Source organism: Heterodontus francisci, chromosome 10, assembly GCF_036365525.1.
Source record: "Heterodontus francisci isolate sHetFra1 chromosome 10, sHetFra1.hap1, whole genome shotgun sequence".
Taxonomy (NCBI): Eukaryota; Metazoa; Chordata; class Chondrichthyes; order Heterodontiformes; family Heterodontidae; genus Heterodontus; species Heterodontus francisci.
In genome coordinates, this window is record NC_090380.1 from 105,079,852 (window position 1) to 105,105,905 (window position 26,054).

General features: G+C 42.2%; 1 protein-coding gene across 1 annotated transcript in view; it reads right to left on the minus strand.

Annotated features, from left to right (window-relative positions):
- Positions 1 to 25,143, minus strand: part of zbtb21 (zinc finger and BTB domain containing 21) — an 81,307-nt gene extending 56,164 nt beyond the window's left edge. The window contains exon 1 of the mRNA XM_068041241.1: positions 25,015 to 25,143. The gene's annotated coding sequence lies outside the window, so the exon portion shown is untranslated. The remainder of the gene's footprint in view (positions 1 to 25,014) is intronic.
- Between the last annotated feature and the right edge of the window lie 911 nt (positions 25,144 to 26,054).

Genomic DNA, 26,054 nt, shown 5'->3' on the forward strand with positions numbered 1-26,054 from the left:
TAAGAGTAGTCCTCGGGTGAAGGTGCTAAATTGGGGGAAGGCAAATTATAACAATATTAGGCAGGAACTGAAGAATTTAGATTGGGGATGGCTGTTTGAGGGTAAATCAACATCTGACATGTGGGAGTCTTTCAGACGTCAGGTGATTAGAATCCAGGACCAGCATGTTCCTGTGAGGAAGAAGGATAAGTTTGGCAAGTTTCGGGAACCTTGGATAACACAGGATATTGTGAGCCGAGTCAAAAAGAAAAAGGAAGCATTCGTAAGGGCTGGAAGGCTAGGATCAGACGAATCCCTTGAGGAATATAAAGACAGTAGGAAGGAACTTAAGCAAGGAGTCAGAAGGGCTAAAAGGGGTCATGAAAAGTCGTTGGTAAACAGGATTAAGGAAAATCCCAAGGCTTTTTATACGTACAACCAGGGAAAGGGTTGGCCCACTCAAGGACAGAGAAGGGAATCTGTGTGGAGCCAGAGGAAATGGGCGGTACTAAATGAGTACTTTGCATCAGTATTTACCAAAGAGAAGGACTTGGTGGATGATAAGCCTAGGGAAGGGAGTGTAGATAGTCTCAGTCATCCCATTATCAAAAAGGAGGATGTGTTGGGTGTCTTGCAAAGCATTAAGGTAGATAAGTCCCCAGGGCCTGATGGGATCTACCCCAGAATACTGAGGGAGGCAAGGGAAGAAATTGCTGGGGCCTTGACAGAAATCTTTGCATCCTCATTACCTACAGGTGAGGTCACAGAGGAATGGAGAATAGCCAATGTTGTTCCTTTGTTTAAGAAGGGTAGCAAGGATAATCCAGGAAATTATAGGCCGGTGAGCCTTATGTCAGTGGTAGGGAAATTATTAGAGAGGATTCTTCGGGACAGGATTTACTCCCATTTGGAAACAAACAAACTTATTAGCGAGAGGCAGCATGGTTTTGTGAAGGGGAGGTCATGTCTCACTAATTTGATTGAGTTTTTTGAGGAAGTGACAAAGATGATTGATGAAGGAAGGGCAGTGGATGTTATCTATATGGACTTCACTTAAGCCTTTGACAAGGTCCCTCATGGCAGACTGGTACAAAAAGTGAAGTCACACGGGATCAGAGGTGAGCTGGTAAGATGGATACAGAACTGGCTCGGTCATAGAAGGCAGAGGGTAGCAGTGAAAGGGTGCTTTTCTGAATGGAGGGATGTGACTAGTGGTGTTCTGCAGGGATCAGTGCTGGGACCTTTGTGCTGTTTGTAGTATATATGAATGATTTGGAGGAAAATGTAGCTGGTCTGATTAGTAAGTTTGTGGACGACACAAAGGTTGGTGGAGTTACGGATAGTGTTGAGGATTGTCAGAGGATACAGCAGGATGTAGATTGGTTGGAGAAATGGCAGATGGAGTTTAATCCGGACAAATGTGAGGTAATGCATTTTGGAAGGTCTAATGCAGGTGGGAAGTATACAGTAAATGGCAGAATCCTTCGGTGTATTGACAGGCAGAGAGATCTGGGCGTACAGGTCCACAGGTCACTGAAAGTGGCAACGCAGGTGGATAAGGTAGTCAAGAAGGCATACGGCATGCTTGCCTTCATCGGTCGGGGCATAGAGTATAAAAATTGGCAAGTCATGCTGCAGCTGTACAGAACCTTAGTTAGGCCACACTTAGAATATTGCGTGCAATTCTGGTTGCCACACTACCAGAAGGATGTGGAGGCTTTGGAGAGGGTACAGAAGAGGTTTACCAGGATGTTGCCTGGTCTGGAGGGCATTAGCTATGAGGAGAGGTTGGATAAACTCTGATTGTTTTCACTGGAACGTCGGAGGTGGAGGGGTGACATGATAGAGGTTTACAATGTTATGAGCGGCATGGACAGAGTGGATAGTCAAAAGCTTTTTCCCAGGGTGGAAGAGTCAGTTACTAGGGGACATAGGTTTAAGGTGAGCGGGCCAAAGTTTAGAGGGGATGTGCGAGGCAAGTTCTTCACACAGAGAGTGGTGAGTGCCTGGAACCTGCTGCCGGGGGAGGTGGTGGAAGCAGGTACAATAGAGACGTTTAAGAGACATCTTGACAATACATGAATAGGATGAGAAGAGAGATATGGTCTCCGGAAGTGCAGAAGGTTTTAGTTTAGGCAGGCATCAAGATCGGTGCAGGCTTGGAGGGCCGAATGGCCTGTTCCTGTGCTGTACTGTTCTCTGTTTCCCCACTGTTTATTTACTGCCATATATTTCAGTCTATTAACCCAATCAACCTTAGCCAGCTGTTTAAGTTTAATATTCTTGTTTTGTACTCAAACATGTTGCTCTCAAACTTGTAGGAAATTCAATAATATTATGATCATTTTTTCTGAGAGAATCTTTTACTATGAGATTACTAATTAAACTTGCCTCAGTACACAATGCTAGATCTAAGATATCTTTATCCCTCGTTGGTTCCACAACATATTGTTCCAGGAAATTGTTGCAAAAGCATTCTACAAACTCATCTTCCAGACCACCTTTGCCAATTTGATTTGTCCATTCTATTTAAAGATTAATATCCCCCACGATTATTACACTGTCCTTGTTACAAGCGCCAATTATTTCATGCTTCATCCTCTGTCCAATGGCCTATAAACTACTCCCAGCAGCAGTTTCTGACCCTTGTTATTCCTAAGCTCCACCCATACTTTTTCTTTTAATATGCATTTACATGGGACGTGAGCGTCGCTGGCAAGGCCAGCATTTGTTGTCCATCCGCAATTGCCCTCGAGAAGGTGGTGGTGAGCTGCCTTCTTCAACCACTGCAGTCCATGTGATGCGGATACACCCACAGTGCTGTTAGGAAGGGAGTTCCAAGATTTTGACCCAGTGACAATGAAGGAACGGTGATATATTTCCAAGTCAGGATAGTGTGTGACTTGGAGGAGAAGTTCCAGATGGTGGTGTTGTCATGTGTCTGCTGCCCTTGTCATTCTAGGTGGAAGAGGTCGCAGGTTTGAAAGGTACTGTTGAAGGAGGCATGGCGAATTGCTGCAGTGCATCTTGGTACACACTGGTACGTTGGTGGTGGAGGAAGTGAATGGCGATGGATGGGATGCTGATCAAGTGGCTGCTCTGTCCTGGAGCCACTCTTGGTGACAGACATTGAAGTCTCCCACCCAGAGTACATTCTGTGCACTTGCCACTCTCAGTGCTTCTTCCTAGTGGTGTTCAACATGGAGGAGTACTGATTCAGTAGTCAGTAGGTGATAATCAGCAGGAGTTTCTTTGCCCACATTTAACCTGATGCTCTGAGATGTCATGAGTCTGGAGTCAATGTTGAGGACTCCTAGGGCAAATCCCTCCTGATTATCACTGTGTTGCCACCTCTGGTGAGTCTGTCCTGCTGGTGTGACAGTACATGATGATGGTGGTGTCTGGGACATTGGATGCAAGGTATGTTTCCATGATTATGACTATGTCAGGCTGTTGCTTGACTAGTCTGTAGGACAGCTCTCCTAATTTTGGCAAAAGCCCCCAGATGTTAGTAAGGAGAACTTTGCAGGGTTGACAGCGCTGGGTCTGCCGTTGTCGTTTCCGGTGCTGAGGTCGATGCCGGATGTTCTGTCCGGCTTTATTCCTTTTCAACTTTTGTGTCGTGGTTTTGTACAATTGAATGGCTTGCTGGGCCATTTCAGAGGGCAGTTAAGAGTCAACCACATTTCTGTGTTTTGGAGTCACATGCAGGCCAGAGCAGGTAAGGGCAGCAAATTTCCTACCCTAAAAGACATCAGTGAACCAGATGGGTTTTACGACAATCAACGGTTGTCAACCATTGAGTCTAGCTTTCAATTCCAGATTTTTATTAATTAATTGAATTTATTAACTGAATATAAATTCCACCAGTAGCTGTGGTAGGATTTGAACCCAAGTCCCCAGAGTACTAGCCTGGGTCTCTGGATTACTAGTGACATTACCACTATGCCACTATCTCCCCTACTTCCTGATTTTCTGTGCCGAGATCCTTTATTCCTACTATCCTTATGCCATCCTTTATTATCAGGCCTACTCCTCCTCCTCTTCCATTCTGCCTGTCTTTTTGAAATGTTGTGTACCCTGGGATATTTATTTCTCAACCTGGTCACCTTCCAACCATGTAACTCTGTAATGGCAATTACATCAAACACATTTATCTCTATTTGTGCCACTAATTCATCTATCTTGTTACGAATGCTTTGTGCATTCAGATAAAGAGCCTTTAACATAATTTCAACTTTAAAAATTTAAAATAATTTTAATTTTTTAAAACACTATTCTTTGCGTGGGCCTTATTCTCTGGTGCACTATTACCATTAAACTCTTCCTGTCCCACTCTGCTTGTCTTTACCCAAATTGTTACAACTACTCTAATGCCTCAACTTTTCTCTTTTAGATTTCTAAATCTCCATTCATCGACTCCTCCCCACCCCTTTTTGGTTAAAGCCCTATCTACAGCCCTAGTTGTACGATTTGCCAAGATGCTGATCCCTGCCCAGTTCAAGTGGAGCCCATCCCAACAGAACAAATAGTGAGAGAGAGATAGAGGAACAGATGTACAAGAACTACAGATACAGTGGGGATGTAAGGAAGAACTTTTTTACTTAGCAAGTGGTAATGACCTGGAGCTTGCTGCCAACAAGGATGGTGGAAGCAGAGACAATTAATGATCTCAAAAGGAAACTGGATGGGCACTTGAGGAGAGTAACTTGTAGGGCTACAGGGATAGAGCGGGGGAATGGGATTGATTGGACTGCTCTACCGAGAGCTGGCATGGATTTGATGGGCTGAATGGCCTCCTCCTGTACCATAATAATTCTATGATTTAAACTTTGGAATAAAAAAAAAATTCTAAATTTGCAGAGGACATCAAATTGGGAGGACAGTCAACACTGAGGAGGAGTGCAACAAATTACAAGACAACATTAATAAACTTGCAGAATGGGCATATATTTGGCAAATGAATTTCTATACAGGTAAGTGTGAAGTATTACATTTCAGAAAGAAAAATGAGGAGATGCACATATTATTTGGAAAATACGAATCTATTTGGTATATAGGAGGAAAGGGATCTAGGAGTACAAATACACAGATCACTAAAAGTGGCCATAACAAATGCAAACAAAGCATTAGGGTTCATTTTCATAGGGGCAGATTGGAAAAGTAGAGAAGTTAAGCTAAACCTTTCTGGAATCTTGGTTAGACCACACAGCATACTGTGTACAGTTCTCGTTGCCATATTACAGAAAGATTATTGAGGCACTGGAGAGGGTGCAAAAAGGATTTACAAGGATAATACCAGAACTGCAGGTTCATACCTATCAGGAAAGAAAGAACAGGCTGAATCTTTTTTTTTTCTCTCAAAGAGGCTAAGGGGGGTGATGATTAATAGAGGTCTTCAACATTATGAAAGATTATGTTCGAGTAGATTGTGTGTTTCCACTTGTGATGAGCAAAATCAGAGGCAATCAATATAAAATGTTCACCAATAAATCAAATATGGAATTCAGAACAAACTTCTTTACCCAGAGAATGGTGTGAATGTGGCAAATAGTACAGATACATTTATTGGGAGGCTAGACAAGCATGTGAAGGAGAAGGGAAGTGGATTATGCTGATAGTTAGATTAGGAAGGATGGGAGGAGGCTCAAATGGAGCATAAATGCTGGCATGGACAGACTGGGCCAAATGGCCTGTTTCTGTGCTGTATATTCTATGTAATTCTAACAGTTCCCTTTTTCATCAGTATTGGTGCCAGTGCAACATGAATTGAACCCCTTTCTTTCCAAACTTCTCTTTGAGCCACACGTTTAATTCTGTAATCAACACAAGATAATATGCATGAGTCTAGAATATTTCTACTAAAACCACTGGAATTAATGACTAATATCACATGCTTTCAAGAATAAATTTCAGTTGGTTTAACTTTTCGGTAATTTTTGGTCCTGTTTAAGTATTTCCACATAATTGGTACACAATACCTCCTTTCCCTCCCCAAGGTAATAAGCTTGGCTATTTTTTTTAGCCATTTAATATTCCATTTTAAAATAAAAATATTTTTCTTGTTTACAACCCAGGTACAATTCAAGTTCTTAAAAATGGTGTTCATGGGTGGACTGCATCTCCCTGTTCCAAACTTTGCATGCTCAATAATTACCTTAATTGCAGCCAACCAAATACCAGAATTTACTTATATTCATCCCAACTTTTAAGTTACTTCTGTATGCACAATAACAAGACGCAGATCTACCCTTTTACAGGTAAAACTTAATCACTATTTTTTTCACAATTGAAAGAAGCCTATGAAACAGGACTAAGATTTGGCGAGACTGCTAAATGGTCCTTTGCAGAGGCTCATTTCACTCTCAAAGTTCTCCTCCCATAAAATTCAGGAAATATTCTTTTGTCAGTTTAAATCACAAACAGCCCATTAAGCCATCCTCCAGGACGATCATTTGGCATCTTCCTGCTTCCTGAGTCCAGTAGTAAAGCTCAAGCCTGGGTGCCACATGTTGCTCTTTACAAATACCAGTCTCATGATCCAACAGCAAAGGTCCGATCATGTAACAACCACATATTCCCTTTTGATCTATGCATCTGCAATGGTATCACGTTGACCATTTTTAGGATATTCAATTACCAATGAAGGCAAGTGATCCAAGAATGCCTCACGAGATTATACTGCAAACATGAATAAACATTTCCTATTAACATACTGTTACATACAATATAGTTTGCAATATGAACATCCAGTCAAATTTAGGATACAATGTCAAGAACCCCCTACTACAATAACACCTTCATGTCTATTAGCAGCAACCTATGGCATCTCAACAAATGAAATGGCCAACAACCCGTTGTACAATAAAAATAGGAGTTCTGATGAAAGGTCACTGACCTGAAAGGTTAACTCTGTTTCTCTCTCCGCAGATGCTGCCAGGCCTGCTGAGTATTTCCAGCACTTTTTGTTTTTATAACTCGTTGCCTAAGCTGCTTTTATACTGCAACAGTGCTACCAGTTGCAGATGTGCGGTCCTCACAAATCATGGGATAATACAAAAGTAAGCTTGCCAGATTCATGGAGGCCTAGGGCTAGGAAGACACTTTTTAAAAAAATTGAATCTACTCAGCTGCTAGCCAGTTTACTTCAGTGCTGTGTTGGACCCTGCGTTTAATATCCCAAATAAGGGGGAGAGCTGGCTGACCATTTGGATATGATCAACTGTATAGAACATAATACTGCATCCGCAGTATTTTGCTTTTATGTATAGAACATAAGTCGCCTTTAGTTCAATTCGCTTTACAGATATATATAATAACATGATGCAATTTTAATTTTCATTACAAACCAACAAAAATTAGACATGAAAACTGGTAACATGCCTTCCAAATGCCAGAATTTTTTGGAGTGTTGAGAGATTGAACTGGTAGCATGTTATAAAGGGGGAACACAAGATGCATTTCAAATAGCTTAAAAAAACACATATACTGCCCACTCTCCTCATTTATCTCACTGGAATTGAATTTGACATCATAACCATGGGTTTTTCCACAAATCTCCATTCCCAGGCTGCCTCAATAATTAACCATTGGGCCTACGTTTAGACTTTTTTTTTTACTAATAGCAAGTTGTTGTTAAATGTGGTCAATTATCACAAAAAAGATAACATCTCTGTGTGGGTGACCATCTCAAAACAAGAGCAAGTTGGAAAAGTCTACATTGGCCTACTTTGTGCATTACAGTTGTGGAGCATAAACTACAAAATAGATTTCCCACAATCATGCAACACTTTGGTTTGTGATGCAAGAAAGGGATCTGAGACAATCCTAAGTAGGGGATGGGGAAGGATAAGCTTTTTACAGTATCCCTGTAAATGCATAAATTGTTGCTCAACAGAACAAATAGTAGTCAATAGGCTCAAGATTTCTTGAATTCTTCTACAATCCAGAAAACAGTACCAATTAATAGGTGGTTATACACCCCTGCTGATTGCAATAATGCATCATGTTTTCACTTTTTTAAATATTGATGATTTGATTAGCAGTACTATGGGACATATTTTGGAGCCAGCAGATTTTTCAGTATCACCCTCTACCATAATTTAGTTTAGAGATACAGCACTGAAACAGGCCCTTCAGCCCACCGAGTCTGTGCGACCATCAACTACCCATTTATACTAATCCTACACTAATCCCATATTCCTACCTCATCCCCAACTGTCCCTATATTTTTCCCTACCACCTACCTATACTAGGGGCAATTTATAATGGCCAATCTACCTACCAACCTGCAAGTCTTTTGGCTGTGGGAGGAAACCCACGCAGACACAGGGAGAACTTGCAAACTCCACACAGGCAGTACCCAGAATTGAACCCGGGTCACTGGAGCTGTGAGGCTGCGGTGCTAACCACTGCGCCACTGTGCCGCCAGTAAAATCATTAGACATAACTGCAGAGTGGATTGAAATTTCTTGCATTATGTGTAGAATGCAACAGTGTATTTACAATACAAGTTTACCATTGATGTGATTTCTCTTTCCAGAATGTCTTACTACACTTTCTTCCATCATCAGTTCAGGCTCTGACTCTAGATTCAGGCTGTGTTTACTCTATAACTACAGCAATGGCGTGGAGCTAAAGTATTTTGAACTGTTTCTACACTGTAGTGTAACTGTATTTTAAATTTCAATTCACATGAAATGGTGAATGGGGAATATTCAATATTTTCAGATTAAAAGAGACCACACTTCAAAAATACTTCATTGGTTGTAAAGGGTTTGGACATCTTAATGACAACGTATATCTATATAGCACCTTTAACGTAATAAAACGTCCCAAGGTGGGTCACAGGAGCATTATAAAACATAATGACACTGGGCCACATATGATGATATTAGGCCAGCTGACCAAAAGCTTGGTCAAAGAGGTAGGTTTTAAGGAGTGTCTTAAAAGGAGGAAAGCGAGGTTTAAAAAAAAGTGGAGAGGTGTAGGGAGGGAATTCCAGAGTTTAGGGCTTAGGAACTGAAGCTGCGGCCACCAATGATGGTGCAATTAAAATCCGGGATGCTCAAGAGGCCAGAATTAGATGAGCACAGATATCTCAGAGGGCTGTGGGACTAGTTGAAATTACAGGGATAGGGAGGGGCGAGGCCGTAAAAGGATTTGAAAACGAGAATTAAAAATCAAGACGTCGCTTGATCAGGAGCCAGTATAGGTCAGCGAGCACAGACGATAGGTGAATGGGTCTTGGTGTGAGTTAAGATACAGGCAGTAGAGTTTTGGATGACCTCAAGTTTATGGAGAGTAGAATGCGAGATCCGAGCCAGGAGTGCAGTGGGATAGTCAAGTCTAGAGGTACTGAAGGCACGAATGAGGATTTCAGTAGCAAATAAGCTGAGACAGGTGGTGCAAATGCGATGTTACAGAAGTGGAAATGGCAGTCTTAGGTTTTTAAAAAGTCTTTCACAGGATGTGGGCTTTGCTGGCTAGGCCAGCATTTATTACCCATCCCTAAAGGCCCTTGAGAAGGTGGTGGTGAGCCGTCTTCTTGAACAGCTGTAATCCATCTCCAAGTTTCTCTGTCTCCGATGCATCTGCTCTAATGATGCAACCTTCCATGACAGCGCTTCTGATGTCTTCCCTTTTCCTCAACTGAGGATTCCCCCCCACTGTGGTTGACAGGGCCCTCAACCGTGTCCGGTCCATTTCCCACACCTCTACCCTCACCCCTTTCCTTCCCTCCCTCTCAGAACTGCAACAGAGTTCCCCTTCTCCTCACTTTCCACTCCACCAGCCTCCACATTCAAAGGATCATCCTGCGCCATTTCCGCCACGTCCAGCATGATGCCACCACCAAACACATCTTCCCCTCCCCTGTCAGCATTCCGAAGGGATTGTTCCCTCCGTGACACCCTGGTCTACTCCTCCATTACCCAGACCACCTCATCCCCTCCCCACGACACCTTCCCATGCAATCGTAGGAGGTGTAATACCTACCCTTTAACCTCCTCTCTTCTCACTATCCAAGGCCCCAAACACTCCTTTCAGGTGAAGCAGCAATTTTTCTTTTTTCTTTGTTTATTTTAGTTTGTTTCATCACTTTTTTTTTTCAATTTAGTATACTGTATTAGCTGCTCAGAATGTGGTCTCCTCTACACTGGGAGACAAAATGCAGACTGGGTGACCGCTTCGCGGAACACCTCCGCTCAGTCTGAAAGCATGACCCCGAGCTTCCGGTTGCTTGCCATTTCAACACAACTGCCTGCTGTCAAGCCTGCATGGGCTTGTTGCAGTGTTTCAGTGAACATCAACACAAGCTTGAGGAACAGCATCTTATGTATCGATTAGGCAGGATACAGCCTGCCGGACTGAATATTGAGTTCAATAATTTCAGAGCATGACGGGCCCCCCTTTTTGTTTTTAGTTATTTTTTCTTTGTTTATTTTAGTTTGTTTCATCACTTTTTTTTTTAAACCATGCTCACTCTCTTTTTTCATGTTTGTGCTTTGGGCCAGGGCTGTTCATTTTCCTGTCAATTAACACCCTCTCTACATTAACATTTTGTCTTTCATCACACCATTAACATACCGTTTGCCCTTGCTCCATGACCTTCTGGTCAGTTATTCTCTGTGACTCTGTCCTATCAACACCATCCTTTTGTTATCTCTTGCCCCACCCCTGCTTTATTTGCTTAAAACCTATTAAATTTCTAACATTTGCCAGTTCTGATGAAAGGTCATTGACCTGAAACATTAACTCTGCTTCTCTCTCCACAGATGCTGGCAAACCTGCTGAGTATTTACAGCATTTATTATTTTTATTTGTAATCCATCTGGTGTACTTACACCCACAGTGCTGTTAGGAAAGGAGTTTCAGGATTTTGACCAGCGACAGTGAAGGAACAGTGATATAGTTCTAAGTCAGGATGGTGTGTGGCTTGGAACAGAACCTGCAGATGGTGGTGTTCCCAAGCATCGGCTGCCCTTGTCCTTCTAGGTGGTAGAGGTCGCGGGTTTGGAAGGTGCTGTCGAAGGAGCCTAGGTGAGTTGTTGCAGTGTATCTTGTAGATGGTACACACTGCTGTCACGGTACATTAGTGGTGGAGGGAGTGAATGTTGAAGGTGGTGGATGGGGTACCAATTAAGCAGGCTGCTTTGCTCTGGATGGTGTCGAACTTCTTGAGTGTTGTTGGAGCTACACCCATCCAGGCAAGTGGACAGTATTCCACCACACTCCTGACTGGTGCCTTGTAGATGGTGGACAGGCTTTGGGGAGTCAGGAGGTGAGTTACTCCCAGCTCAAGAAGAACTGGAACAAACACAGCGATGTTACTGAAATGAAGGAGTTTTTGGAGGATGTATGGCTGCAGGAGCAGATGGTTAGTGGTCCTGTGTCTGAAAAGACAGATGACAGCCTGTTCTTCATTGACACAGGAGAATGTAGAATTGCGTCGATTCGCAGAGGCTTCAATTTTCCTTCATTTTGGAGAAGATCTTTCTTTTGGCTCCTGAGGTGAGAATTCTCAGCCACTGACCTGCTCTTGTAGCCATGGTATTTATATGGCTACTCCAGTTCAGTTTCTGGTCGATGGTGATCCCAAGGATATTGATGGTGGGGGATTCAGCAATGGCAATGCCATTGAGTATCAAAGGGAGATGATTGGGTTCTCTCTTGTTGGAGATGGTCATTGCCTGGTACTTGTGTGATGCAGATGTAACTTGCCACTTATCAATCCAAGCCTGAATGTTGTCCAGTTCTGGCTACATCAGTATCTGAGGAGTTGGAAATGGTGAACATTATGCAATCATCAGCGAACATCTCCACATCCGACCTTACAATGCAGGAAAGGTCATTAATGAAGCAGCTGAAGATTGTTGAGCCTAGGACACTAACCTGACAAACACCTGCAGCAATGTCCTGGCACTGAGATGATTAACCTCCAACAATCACAACCACCTTCCTTTGTGCTTGGTATGACTCCAACCACTGGAGAGTCTACCCCCCCCCCCCCCCCCCCCCCCACTCCCCGATTCTCATTTATTCCAGTTTTGCTCGGGATCCTTGATGCCACTAAGTCAAATGCTGCCTTGATGTCAAGGGCAGTCACTCTCACCTCTTCTCTGGAGTCAGCTCTTCCATCCATGTTTGGACCAAGGCTGAAATGAGGTCAGGAGCTGAGTGGCCCTGGAGGAACCCAAACTGAGTGTCAGTGAGCAGGTTATTGCTGAGTAAGGGTCACTTGATAGCACTGTCGACGACACCTTACATCACTCTGTTGATGATTGAGAGTGGACTGGTGGGCAGTAATTGGCCGGGTTGGATTTGCCGTGTGTTCTGTGGACACGACATACTTGGGCAATTTTCCACATTGTCAGGTAGATGCCAGTGTTGTAGCTGTACTGGAATAGCTTGCCTAGGGACGCAGCCAGTACTGGAGCACAAGTCTTCAGTACTATTGCCAAATGTTGTCAGGGCCCATAGCCTTTGCTGTATCCAGTGCCTTCAACTGTTTCTTGATATTAAAAGATTTGATTTTTTTTTTTTGTAAAATATGTTTTAAAGAAATTAGAGTTGAATTATGGACATTGATTCATCTAGAGATTGCCAACTTTGTGTTTTCTTTTTAAAAAAAAAAGTCAACAGAAGGTTTGGGACTGAGTGAAATGTAAATGGACTGGAAGGCACCTGTGTCCAAATAACCCAGCAGGGGTTGTATTTTTGACCTGGGAAAAAATGTTTGCAAAGTAGTAACAGGCCTAGATTTATGATTATTATGCGACTTGCTTTTGAACAGTTTTGGTTTCATTTTGAACTGTTTAAAAAGTCAGTTGCTGTGTGTCTGCCAGGAGAAGACAGTTGATATCTTTCTCTCTTGAAAAGAATTCCTACATCAAGTGTGTTTACTATTTCCTTCTACATTTGAAGAAACCTTTACTGCTACATTGCTGCTATGAGACCTAAGAAAATCCTTGTTGCTGCTTCCGGCTGTAAAACTTGACTGGAGCTTTCTGTGCTGCATCTCTTGGAAAGCCTACCTAGAGTGATCATCAACATTTCCTGGAAAGAACTGTTCTAGGAAGATCCCATTGACAGTCACCTATTCACCTGTGGGACAGCTCATTAAAATAAAGGACTTCCTTCCATACCTTATTTTCAGCCTAAGTGTTTTTTTAATTCCTTTGATTTCTTTGTAACAACTGCAAACAAAAATCCCTTTTTTTGTCCCCCCAGGTTAACCGGTTGTGTGCGTGTGCACGTGAGGGCTAGGATAAATAAGGGGTTTTAGCATTTCAATATGTATGTTTGACTTCATTACTGGTTAAACTTGGGTTATAATAAACAGATAATTTTGTTCTTTATTTAAAAAAACCTGGTTGGTGTGCTATATTCTGGAGGAAAACAGAGTATTTGATTGACTTTCGGTAAGTGGGAAAATTTAAATATATGTTATGACCTGTGGAGAAGTGGGACTGAATTAACAGTGCAAACCTCCCGCCTCGGTTGTAACATTGTTATCACATAGAGTGCATCAAATTGGCTGAAAGCTGGCGTCTGTGGTGCTAGGGACTTCAGGAAGAGGCCGAGATGGATCATCCATCATAGTGATGGCACGAATGTGTTTAGAAGATCATCTCAGGGTCAAATATGACACCACGGTTGCAAACAGGTTTAATCTCATAATAAAAATACTGCAGATGCTGGAAATCTGAAATAAAAACAGAAAGTATGTTACGATTGAGGTGGGAGGAGTGCACTGTTTATTCTAGTTCCACTTCTCCACGGGTCACAACATATATTTAAAATTTTCCCACTTACCGATACGGTCAATTATATTTTTATCCCAGAATAAAACACACTAACCAGGTTTCTTTAATAATCAACAAAATTATCAGTTTATTATAAAAAGAAGTTTTAACCAGTAATGAAGTAAAGCATAAACACACGGATTGAAATATTAAAGTTCCCTTTTTACCTTAGCCCCTCACACTCACATACACCAGTTAACCGGAAAAATAAAGAGATTTTTGTTTTTAGAACTCCATTAGATACTTGGGCTGAATACTTGCTCATTCTTGAAAAAACAGCAGATGAGATATCTTGTGTTCCAAAACTGGCATACAGATGGCCTCCGAGTACATGTAGACAGGTCACTGGGATCTTTCAGAACAGTTCTTTTTAGGCAGTGATGAGGATTAATTTAGTGGGCTTTTCTTCAAAGACAGGAAACGAGATGAGCTGATAGAGTGGACTTCTCAGGGTCTTTTAGAGAGGTGCTGGAAAGCTGAGCTGGGTTGTGGTCTTCTCTCCTTTCTTGTGAATTTTCTCCTCTCCTTGGACGTTCTCCCTCTTCTTATACAGTTCAACTCCAGTTCAAAACAATTCAAAAGCGAAACCAACAACAGGAGGTCAACCTTTTAACCTCCATCAATCTTGACCTGTCACTTCTTCGTAAACAACTTCTCCAGGTGTCCAAAGTTCTCTGCTGCTTATTAAGCTGGAAGTCAGCTGGTTTCCCAGAAAGGCTTGTTGTTGTTGCTGGAAGTCAAGTAGTTTCCCGGAAAGGCCTCACAAGATGTCTGTGTCCCTTTTAAAAAAACATTTCCAGGGACGGTTTTTCAAAGTCAAGTGGTGTCATGCTAGGCCCCCACCTGCCAAGAACGAGGCACATTAATTTTTGTTGTGAACGTTGATTTTAAACTGTTACGGAGTGAGGGAAGGATTAGTTGAATAGATCAGCGAGGCTGGAAAAGACATTTTCATATTAACAGACGGTGTTTGGAAGGACAAAGCAGCCATTCCCTGACATTCAACCCACAACTGACTTTTGATCACCAGACGTTGAAGGTGGGAGAGCTCGCATTCCAGGTTAACTGCTAAGATGGCTGAATACACAAATGGACATGGTCAAACCAGCCAGTTACATGACTAACTGGCTAAGCAACTTGAGTTTTTTGAATTTGTACAAACAGTTTGGGCAGAAAGCTGTTTGCTCCTGGATTGAGAAGATCTCTCCCCTGTCTGCTCCCATCTTTTTCTCACAAGCCTCTGAACCCACTGAAGACATATGAACCCCAAGAGAGAAAAGTCTCCTACAGCAATCAAGGTTTAAGAATAATACTGGGCCCCAGCGAAAAGCAATATCTACCTACAATCAAGGACTCTACAGTGAGCTCGAAGAACTGCAACAACAACTCTTCAGATATTGCCTCAAACCTTTCCACTTTATTTTTCTTCTGCTCTTTTGTATCTCTATTTGCATGTGTATATTGCGTATGCATGCTAGCGTGGGGCACGGCATGTATCCCTAGGCGTTAACCGAATTTGAGTTTAAGTTTAATAAATTTCAACTTTTCTTCTTTAAACCTAAGAAAGCCTGTTTGTGCTGGTTTCTTTACCTTATAATTGGAAAATGGTGAACAAAGATTCACCCAGGGAGAGCTAAAAACACGGTGTGTTTAAAATTAAGCTCAGTTACAGTAAGACCAGGTGAAGGCTGAAAGGGAACCCTAGACCTCTTTCTCACCTGGTCGTAACAAGTGGCCTTTACATGACCCCCACCCCCCCCCACTTTGAAAACCCAAAGTTTAACATTTCTTCAATCTTTCAAAAATGAATCCTCAAAAAATATATTTAACAAAACAGAGACACTTTCGTAACACCTTCACCCTTGGAGAAATGAAACACCATTTTTAAATGTGTTTCATTACAAAGTGTAATAAAAAAGATGAAAAGATTTTAAAACACTTTCATACTCATCCCCATTCACTCTTTACTTGTAATTAATACAATTCTGCTCTGTATCTTCTTTTCATTCAGATAATTCAACAAACTTAGATTCTCGATAAAGCATCTGCAATAACATTATTTTTGTCCTCAATCTGGATAATCTTTAAGTGATAGGGCTGTCATAGTAAACTCCATCAGAATAGTCTAGCATTCTGGTTTTTAAATTGTTCCACAAAGTTTATCACCAAATCAGCCGACTGCAACCTTCCAAACAGAGCCTCCCAGTTGTTCCAAGTGGTCCTTACAAGTGCCCCTGTAGACCAGCACATCATCAAGATAAACCACACTGGCTACCACTTGGTTTACGAGTCTCCGAAAAGTGACTGGGGCATCCCCTAGCCTGTATGCCATCACATGGCACTGGAAAAGACCATCCGGTGTGACAAAGATCGATATTTCTCTGGCTCGGGGTGTAAAAGGAACTTGCCAGTATCCCTTTAACAAATCTATTTTCGAAGAAACATCGCATTGTCCACTCTGTCAATTGTCTTCCAAGCGAGGAATTGGTTAGGAGTTTGCCTTTGTTACTGTATTAACTTTTCTGTAGTCTGTACAGAGTCTAGTTGAACTGTCAGGTTTCGGCACTAATACCCATGCGGGACTCCAGCTGCTTTGACTGGGTTCTACTGGGTGGTTTTCCAACATGTGTTGGATTTCTGTTTTTACCTGGGCCTGTTTCTCTGGACTTAAGCGATAAGGATGCTGTTTTATAGGAAAGGATTCCCCTACAACCACATCATGTGTGGTTAAGGTTGTACATCCTGGCTTATCCCTACAGACCCTGTTAAATGCTGTGAGTAGCCTTGTTAGGTCTGGTCATTCTTCTGCATCTAAATATGAAAGCATAGTGCCCAATCTCCCTAGCAATTCAATATTAGCTAACTTGATAGTAGGAGGTTCAATTTGAGAATTATCTAGGCTTCCTTCTGCCTCGTCCTCACTATCCTTTTCATCCTTCACTGTCCCTACTACCTGACATACCTGTGCTTGCTTATACTCCTCCTGGTGATATTATTTTAACATATTAATATGACACAGCCGATTCTTTTACCAGCAATCTGAGGTGTCAATCAAATAATTTGCCTTACCAATTCTCTTGACCACTTTATCAGGACCACTGAACTGTGCTTTCAACTGTTCACCCTGTAAAGGCAGTAATACTAATACCTCATCCCCTGGTTGAAATGTTCGGATCTTGGTATGCTTGTTCGTCCATTTTTTGATTGTTGTTTGGGAAGCTTTAAGGTGTTCTTGAGCCACTTTGCAAGCTCCCGTGAACATGGACACATAATCTAGCACAGAAGATTCAATCCTCTGTTCTAAAAACCTTTCTTTAATTAGTTTTAGAGGACCTCTTATCTCATGTCTGTAAACTAATTCAAAAGGACTAAAAACTGTCGACTCATAAGGTGAATCCCTAGTGGCAAATAAAAGAAATTCTAGCCCATTATCCCAATCATAGGGATATTCATGACAGTATGCCCTGATCATCGTTTTGAGGGTCTGATGGTACCTTTCTAAAACTCCTTGTGTCTGTGGGTGGTAAGCTGAAGACTTTAACTGTGTATTACCCAATTTACCCATAACTTCCTGAAAAATCTTAAACATAAAATTGGAACCTTGATCCGACTGAAGCTCAATTGGTAATCCATATCTAGTGAAGAACTGGGTTAACTTCTCTGCCACTACCTTAGCAGAAATTGTTCTCAAGGGAATGGCCTCTGGAACCAATAAGCTATACCCATAATAGTGAGTCTATATTGGTGTCCCTCTTTTGTTTTTGGTAAAGGTCTTACACAGTCTACCAACAGCCTACTAAATGGTTCTCCAATAACTGGTATGGGAATTAGAGGTTCTGGTTTTATGGAAGGTTGTGGTTTTCCCACAATCTGGCACATATTACAAAACGGCACCGTGTCCTCGGAAAGACCTGGCCAGTTAAAATGTCGACTTATATGTGATTAGACCTTCCAAATCCTCACATGTCCTGCTATAAGAATTCCATGCGCTGTCCTTAATAGTTCCCAGCTATATTTAGGTGGTACCACCAGCTGATGAACTAACATCCATTCTTCGGCCGCAGGTCTGTGAGGAGGTTTCCACTTCCTCATCAGAATCCCATCTTTAATATAATAGCCTTCTGGAACTCCTTTTGCCTCAGTTTCTGTTAGAGCTGATCGATTAAAATAAAGTGGCACAATCAGATGGCTGAGCCTTGAACAGAGAAGACTTATTAAATATTTCCTTCGGATTATCCAAATCCCCAAAGAAAATTTCAGATATTCATCTATCAAATGGTGTCAGTTTTACCTCTGACAATGGTACGTGTTTAGCCATTGCTCGGGTTACTACACATGAAGGAAAAATTCCTGGAACCTTTTCCTGTAACTGTTCTGTCTCTAACTTCACTGGTTTTTTTGTGACTACTGGAGAAGGTACTACTTTCACTCCAGCCAAATCATTCCCAGGAGTTGGTCAACTCCGTCTACTGGCAAACTATGGATACCTCCTACAGGTGCCGTTCCAGACATTAGATCACAGTCTAGGTGCAGCGGATACAAAGGTATGGGTATATACGCCCCGCCAATATCATTCACTCCAACTTTAGCATTCAGTGCGCTCGCTGGTGGAAATGTTATGCCTTTCCCCAGCAAGAGAGTTTGGGTGGTTTCTGTATCCGAAGTGTAACTATAAGTTTGCCTGCCTCACTTGAGGGATAAGGAATTACTTTTCCTTTCGACAAGAATTCTCTATAACTTTCAGGTATCTTATTCACAACCCCTGCACTCAACATCAGTTTTTGTATTTGGCCTTACAGCTGCAGCAGTCAGAGGTACAGCCTAATCTGCTGTAGTCTTGGTCAGAGCCTCTTTCTCTGCTTTGGCTTTGTGTATCCCAATAAGTCCCATGGGTTTACCCCACAACTACCAGAATTCTTCACAAAGGTGTCCCACCGTGTGACAATGATAACACTTAGGCTTGCGGACCTCACTTTCACCCTCAGCATCTTCCTTTCTGGCTTAAGGAGATCCTGGGAGTTCCCAGCTGTCCTGGCTACTTGCTTTCTTTTCACCCTCCCACCTTCTGTCCTTCTCAGATTTGTGGGGATGACGGACAAAGGCTTATACACAAGCTCATAATCATCAGCAATTTCCGTTGCCTGTCTGGCCGTTAAAACCTTCTGGTTCCCTACATGGGTTCTTACTAATGGAGGGAGTGAATTTTTAAATTCTTCCTGCAGAATTAGTTCCTTAAGGTTCTCATGTGTGGCCTCCATCTTTAGTGCCCATATCCAATGATCAAAATTAATTTGCTTTACCATCTCAAATTCTATATACATCTGCTCAGACAATTGTTTTGTTTTATTGTTTTAGAGATACAGCACTGAAACAGGCCCTTCGGCCCACCGAGTCTGTGCCGACCATCAACCACCCATTTATACTAATCCTACACTCATTCCATATTCCTACCACATCCCCACCTGTCCCTATATTTCCCTACCACCTACCTATACTAGGGGCAATTGCTAATGGCCAATTTACCTATCAACCTGCAAGTCTTTGGCATGTGGGAGGAAACTGGAGCACCCGGTGGAAACCCACGCAGACACAGGGAGAACTTGCAACCTCCACACAGGCAGTACCCAGAATTGAACCCGGGTCACTGGAGCTGTGAGGCTGCGGTGCTAACCACTGCGCCACTGTGCCGGAGGTTCCAAAATTTATGCCAGTACACTTCAGGGACTAACTCTTCTGCAGCAAGAACAGCCTTTTTTGCCATCTCATAATCTGCAGAAGCCTCCTCAGAAAGCATGGCATAAACTTTATGAGCTCTGCCCATCAATCTGCCTTGCATAAGCAGTGTCCAGCTTTCCTTTGGCCACTTCATCTGTTTGGCTATCTTTTCCAAAAAAAAAATGAAAAATGCCTCTACGTCCGATTCCTCAAACTTAGGAAGGGCTTACACAAATTTAAACAGCTCTCCACTGGGTCCTGGGCAGGAGTCCGATCTTTCCTCACCAGAACTTTCTTTGGAGCCAAAGCCACTCCTTTGTTTTAGTTCCAATATTTTTAAATTTAAATTCCTTTCCTTCTCATTCTCTACCATTTTTCTCAAGTTTCTTCATTGTCAATTCTCTTTCAAGTTTTAAAATTTTTTTCCTCCTTTTTTGTTCAAGCCGTTTCATCTGCATCTGAACTTTATCTAATTCAACTGCACTACCCTCTGCTTTCTTCTTCCAAATGCAGACGTTGTGCTATTATTTCAATTATGTCTGCTTTCTTAGCTCCTGGTGTTAACTCTAACCTCCATTTTGCTGCCAAATCCTTTAGCTTTCATCGTTCTGATGAAAGGTCACAGACGCAAAACGCTAACTCTGTTTCTCTCTCCATGCATGCTGCCAGACCTAGTGAGTATTTCCAGCACTTTCTGGTTTAATTTCAGATCGTTGCCAGGGAGAGAGATGGAGTTGGTAGTTCAGGAACAGAGTTTGAAGCAGGGACAGAAAACAATGGCTCCAGTCTTCTCAATATTTAATTGGAGGAAATTTCTGCCCATCTCGTCCTGGATGTTGGAGAAGCAGTCTGAAAAGTTAGCAACAGTGGAGGAGTCGAGAGAGGTGGTGATGAGGCACAGCTGGGTGTCATCAGCATGCATGTGAAAGCTAATGCTGTGTTTTCAGATGATGTCTCCGAGGGGCAGCATGTAGCTGAGAAATTGGAAGGAGCTAAGGATAGATCCTTGGTGGGGCACCAGAGGAAACAGTGTGGGAGCAGGAAGAGAAGCCATTGCAAGTGATTCTCTGCTTACGATTAGATAATTAAGAATGGAACCAGGTGAGAGCAGTCCCACTCAGTGGACGACAGTGAAGAGGAATTGGAGAAGGTTGCTGTGGTCAACCACGTCAAAGGCCGAGACGGACAAGGAGGGAAAGTTTACCTCAGACACAGTCAAATAGGATGTCATTTGTGACTTTAATAAGAGTTGTTTCAGTCCTGTGGCAGGGGAGGAAACCTGATTGCAGGGATTCAAACAAATTAAATTGTTGTTGTCATCTTAATGTCGTAAAACACAATAAGATCTTGCCTAACTTTAAGAAAAATATCAAATTATAGCAAAGTTGAACCAAATATTGCAGTTAGCAAAAGTAAAAAATAATTGACGCATACAGTGGAGTTTTGTAGGAGGGCGAGCTCAACCAGGTGGAACCAGTGTGAAGGGCACAAAATTCTTGAACTGCATTCAAGATATCTTTTTTAGTCAGCACATAACAAACCCAACGAGAGGGGCGCAATTCTAGATTTAGTCTTCAGTAACGAAGCTGTGCAAGTGCATGAAGTAGCAATGGTTGACCATTTTGGAGATAGTGACCATAATAATGTTACTTTTAGCATAATCATGGAAAAGGACAAAGATAAAACAGGAGTAAAAGTTCTAAATTGCAGGAAGGTAAATTTTATGAAACGGAGAGGTGATCTGGCGAAAGTGGACTGGATACAGCTACTTGAAGGAAAATCTGTGGCAAATCAGTGGGAGACATTCAAGAGTGAGATTCTACAAACACAGTGTAGGCATGTCCCCACAAAGAGAAAGGGTGGTATTGCCAAACCTAGAGCCCTGGTTATCTAGAAGCATACATTGTAAATTAAAGCAGAAAAAGAAAGCTTATGATCATAAAAAACGTAATACTTTAGAAAGCCTATACGAGTATAGAAGGTACAGGGGTGAAGTAAAAAAGGAAATTAGAAAAGCAAAGAGGACATGAAAAATTATTGGCAGGTAAGATCATGGAAAACCCAAAGATGTTTTATCAGTACATTAAGAGCAAGAAGCTAACTAAGGAAAGGATAGGGCCTATCAGAGATGTACAAGGGAACTTATGTGTGAATGCAGAAGATGTGGACAGAGTTCTTAATGAGTTTTTTGACTCTCTCTTCACAAAGGAAAGGGACAATGCAGACATTGTAGTAAAAGAGGAGTGTCAAATATTAGATACGATAAGCATAATGAGAGAGGAAGTACTAGATGGTCTGACATCCTTGAAAGTGGATAGATCGGCAGAGCTGGATGGATTGCATCCCAGGTTGCTAAAGGAAGCCAGGGAGGAAATAGCGGATGCGCTGAGGATCATTTTCAAATCTTACTGGATACGAGCGAGGTGCCAGAGGACTGGAGGTTTGCGACCGTTATACCATTGTTTAAAAAGGGTGCGAGTGACAGGCCAAATAATTATAGGAGTCTGACCTCGGTGGTGGGTAAATTATTAGAATCAATTCTGAGATACAGGATAAACTGCCACTTAGATATGCATGGATTAATCAGGGATAGTCAGCGCGGATTTGTTAGGGGAAGGTCATATCTTACTAACTTGATTGAATTTTTTGAGGAAGTAGCAAGGAGGATTGATGAGGATAGTGCAGTGGATGTGGTCTACATGGATTTTAGTAAGGCATTTGACAAGGTCCCGCATGGTAGACTGGTCAGAAAAATTAAAGCTCATGGGATGCAGGGAATGTGGCAGGTTGGATCTAAAATTGGCTCAGTGAGAGGAAACAAAGGGTAGTAGTTGATGGATGATTATGTGAATGGAAAGCGGTTTCCAGTGGTGTTCCACAGGGCTCAGTGTTGGGTCCTTCGCTGTTTGTGGTATATATCAATCATTTGGATTTAAATGTGGGAGGCAGGATTGGGAAATTTGATGACACAAAAATTGGCCGTGTAGGCGATAGTGAAGAGGATAGTTGTAGACTCCAGAATTATATCAATGGTTTGGTTGAGTGGACGGAAAAGTGGCGAATGAAATTCAATCCAGAGAAGTGTGAGGTAATGCATTTGGGGAGGGCAAACAAAGCAAGGAAATACACAATAAATGGGAGGATTCTGAGAGGGGTATAAGAAGTGAGAGACCTTGGTGTACATGTCTACAGGTCCCTGAAGGTGACAGAACAGGTAGATAGAGTGGTGAAGAAGGCATATGGAATGCTTTCATTATAGTCTGGGGTATAGAATACAAAAGCAAGGATGTAATACTAGCACTGCATAAAACGCTGGTTAGGTCACAGCTGGAGTATTGTGTACAGTTCTGGTCACCACATTACAGGAAGAACATAATGGCTTTGGAGAGAGTACAGGGGACATTTACAAAAATGTTGTCAGGTCTTGAAAGTTGCAGTTATGAGGAAAGATTAGATAGGCTAGGGTTATAAAAGCAAAATACTGCGGATGCTGGAAATCTGAAACAAAAACAAGAAATGCTGGATTCACTCAGCAGGTCTGGCAGCATCTGTGGAAAGAGAAGCAGAGTTAACGTTTCGGGTCAGTGACCCTTCTTCGGAACTGACAAATATTAGAAAAGTCACAGATTATAAACAAGTGAGGTGGGGGTTGGGCAAGAGATAACAAAGGAGAAGGTGCAGATTGGACCAGGCCACATAGCTGACCAAAAGGTCACGGAGCAAAGGCAAACAATATGTTAATGGTGTGTTGAAAGACAAAGCATCAGTACAGATTAGGTGTGAATATACTGAATATTGAACATCAGCAAGTGCAAACCTGAAGAAAAACAACCTGAAAAAAACAGTGGGTAAGCAAACTGAACAAACTAAGATGAAATGAAATAAATGCAAAAAAAGATTGTAAAAAATGTAAAAAGGAATGCAAAAAAAAAGGAAGAAAAAATAACTAAAAATGAAAGTAAAGTGGGGGGCTGTCATGCTCTGAAATAGAGATAGGCTAGGGTTGTTTTCCTTAGAACAGAGGAGGCTGAGGGGTGACTTAATTAAGGTGTACAAAATTATGAAGGGCCTAGATATAGACAGGAAGGACCTGTTTCCCCTAGGAGAGAGGTCAATTACCAGGGGGCACAGATTTAAGATGATGGATAGAAGGATTAGAGGGGACATGAGGAAAAGCTTTTTCATCCAGAGGGTGGTGGGTGTCTGGAATTCACTGCCAGGAACTGTGGTGGAGGCAGAAACCCTCAAATCATTTAAAAAGGTACCTGAACATGCACCTGAAGTGCTGTAACCTGCAAGGCTACAGACCAGGTACCAGAAGATGGGATTAGATTGGGTGGCTAGTTTTCTTTTGGCTGGCGCAGACACGATGGAGTGAATGGCCTCCTTCTATGCCGTAATTTTTCTATGATTCTAACTGCTTCCGCCACTGAAATATCACAAAATAGACTTTACTACATACAGCATATCTTCTGTACCACATTTATAATCCACGAATTTCTCCTGCTTGATTAATTGACAAGTTTAGGAAACCTGTATAATTACTGTCCTAATCAAATTGTATGCACAAAAGTATACTACCCACAATAGACTGAGATTTAAGTTTATTGAAAATGTATATAGTAATCAAATACACAGCAATGCTTACATCAATACTTACATTTTGATGTATGAAACAATGCACATGAATTTTCCCGTTATATTTTACGCAGGGATTTTATGTCTCCGTTTTAAAATACAGTTACGTACAAGTAAAAATAAGGATAGTTCTAGGATCTCATTGCAGGATTTCGGTTTCACATCCAAGACTCACCACTGCAGATTTCGCAGTTCAATAGTAAGAAGCTCATTTCAGGTAGACGGAGAACTCGATTTAATTTGCAACACTTCAGACTCAGAAATGCATATTAAAATCTCAAATGGTAACCCGGGGAAGGATTCCGAAAGGGAATACAGTTTGACAAAAATGTGTGGCAGAGCGAGGGAAACACACAAAAATGAAGATAGAATGTAAATTTCCCCTCATAATACATTTTGAATGAAAATATTTCACTAAGATTTACTTTCGCCCCAGCATGTAATGGCCAAGACAATTTTTGAGACACGTTACAACAGGTAGGAATTTCATAAATTAAGAGTTTCTTTCAAAACAAAGTTATTGGAAAAAATTAAATAATTAAAGCAAAATAACTCCAGTTAAGCCGCTAGAGACCACACTTTGCACCCCACGTGTGTAGTGAATGACACATGCGCAGTGTCGACAATCCAGCCTGGGCCCCGCGCGTCCGGTGCGCATGCGTCCAGACGTCATGACCGTGGCATGACGCATGCGCAGTGGGGTCGCCAAGCCGCAAACCAACCGGCGCGGCTGAAGGGGGGAGGGAGGTGGAAACCGCCTCGGAGTTACGTCAGGACAGGCCGCTTTTTTCTTTGCTATCCCCTCACATGAGATAGAGAGAGAGACAAGTCTGAGAACTTCCGTCTTGCACTGACGATAAATTCGGTAATTACTCACCTTCTTCACAGGCGTCCCCGACTTTGGAGAAGAAAAGTCGCTGCAAAATGCCCGCTTCCGGTTATTATTTTTTTGCTTCAGAATTTAGTGCCGCGCGCCGCCGCAGTGATTCCATCCATCTTGAATTTGACGTCATCCCACACTAGGGATGAGGTCATTCCATGCACCGCTCGTCACGCACGCCGCCTCCTGATTGGCCGAGGCTCGGAACGGTTAGGGCGGGTTCTGGACGTCACTTCCAATCACGCCTGTCAATCAGCGCTTCGGCAGGGACCGCTCAGTCTCTTAAAGGCACACTCGTCGCTCTTTTTTTGATCTACGGACATAAATTAAAATTTTTGATTCCTGTGCACCTGTGTGGCCTCAATGCAGTGAACAAAGTACAAATATCTAGTCTGCGTTGGAACTAGATCATCTCAGCCGGGCCTGCCATGTAGTGCTGCAGTTGACTTTAAGGCCCCTGAGCTTCCACTGACCATTGACTGTGACCACCAACCCCCTGTCCCCATCACCTACTTTTTGCAAGAATGTGTGTGTACATCTTGTGAGGAAAGGCTGAGACTGAGGTTTGGCTATGATGTACCCCATGTATGATAGCCTGCCAAGAAAGATCAGTGTCTTCGCTCAGTTGTAAACATTAGTTTTTGAGTATGGTACTCAAAATGGAGTAGCTGATACTTGTGGGGTTGTACCCTGTTAAAAGTTATTACAGGGAGAGGGAAATGGCCTGTGAGTTGGGGAGGAAAGAGCCATCGACACGGAGGAATATATCTTGATACCTAATATTAAGTTGGATAGGAAGATGAATAATGGCAAGAACTATAGTCTATAACATTCCAACTTTTGTCAATAGGTAGTACATTTATAACACCAACAGTTGTGTGCCATTGAAATATTACAGCAGCTGCAGTAGTATGGATAATTAATGGATCAATAAATATGTACAATACATATAATCCTATAACTTACCTGAACAGACAACTGTAATACTAGTACCACATCTACTGATGTCAAAAGATATTTGATGAGTAACGTATGCC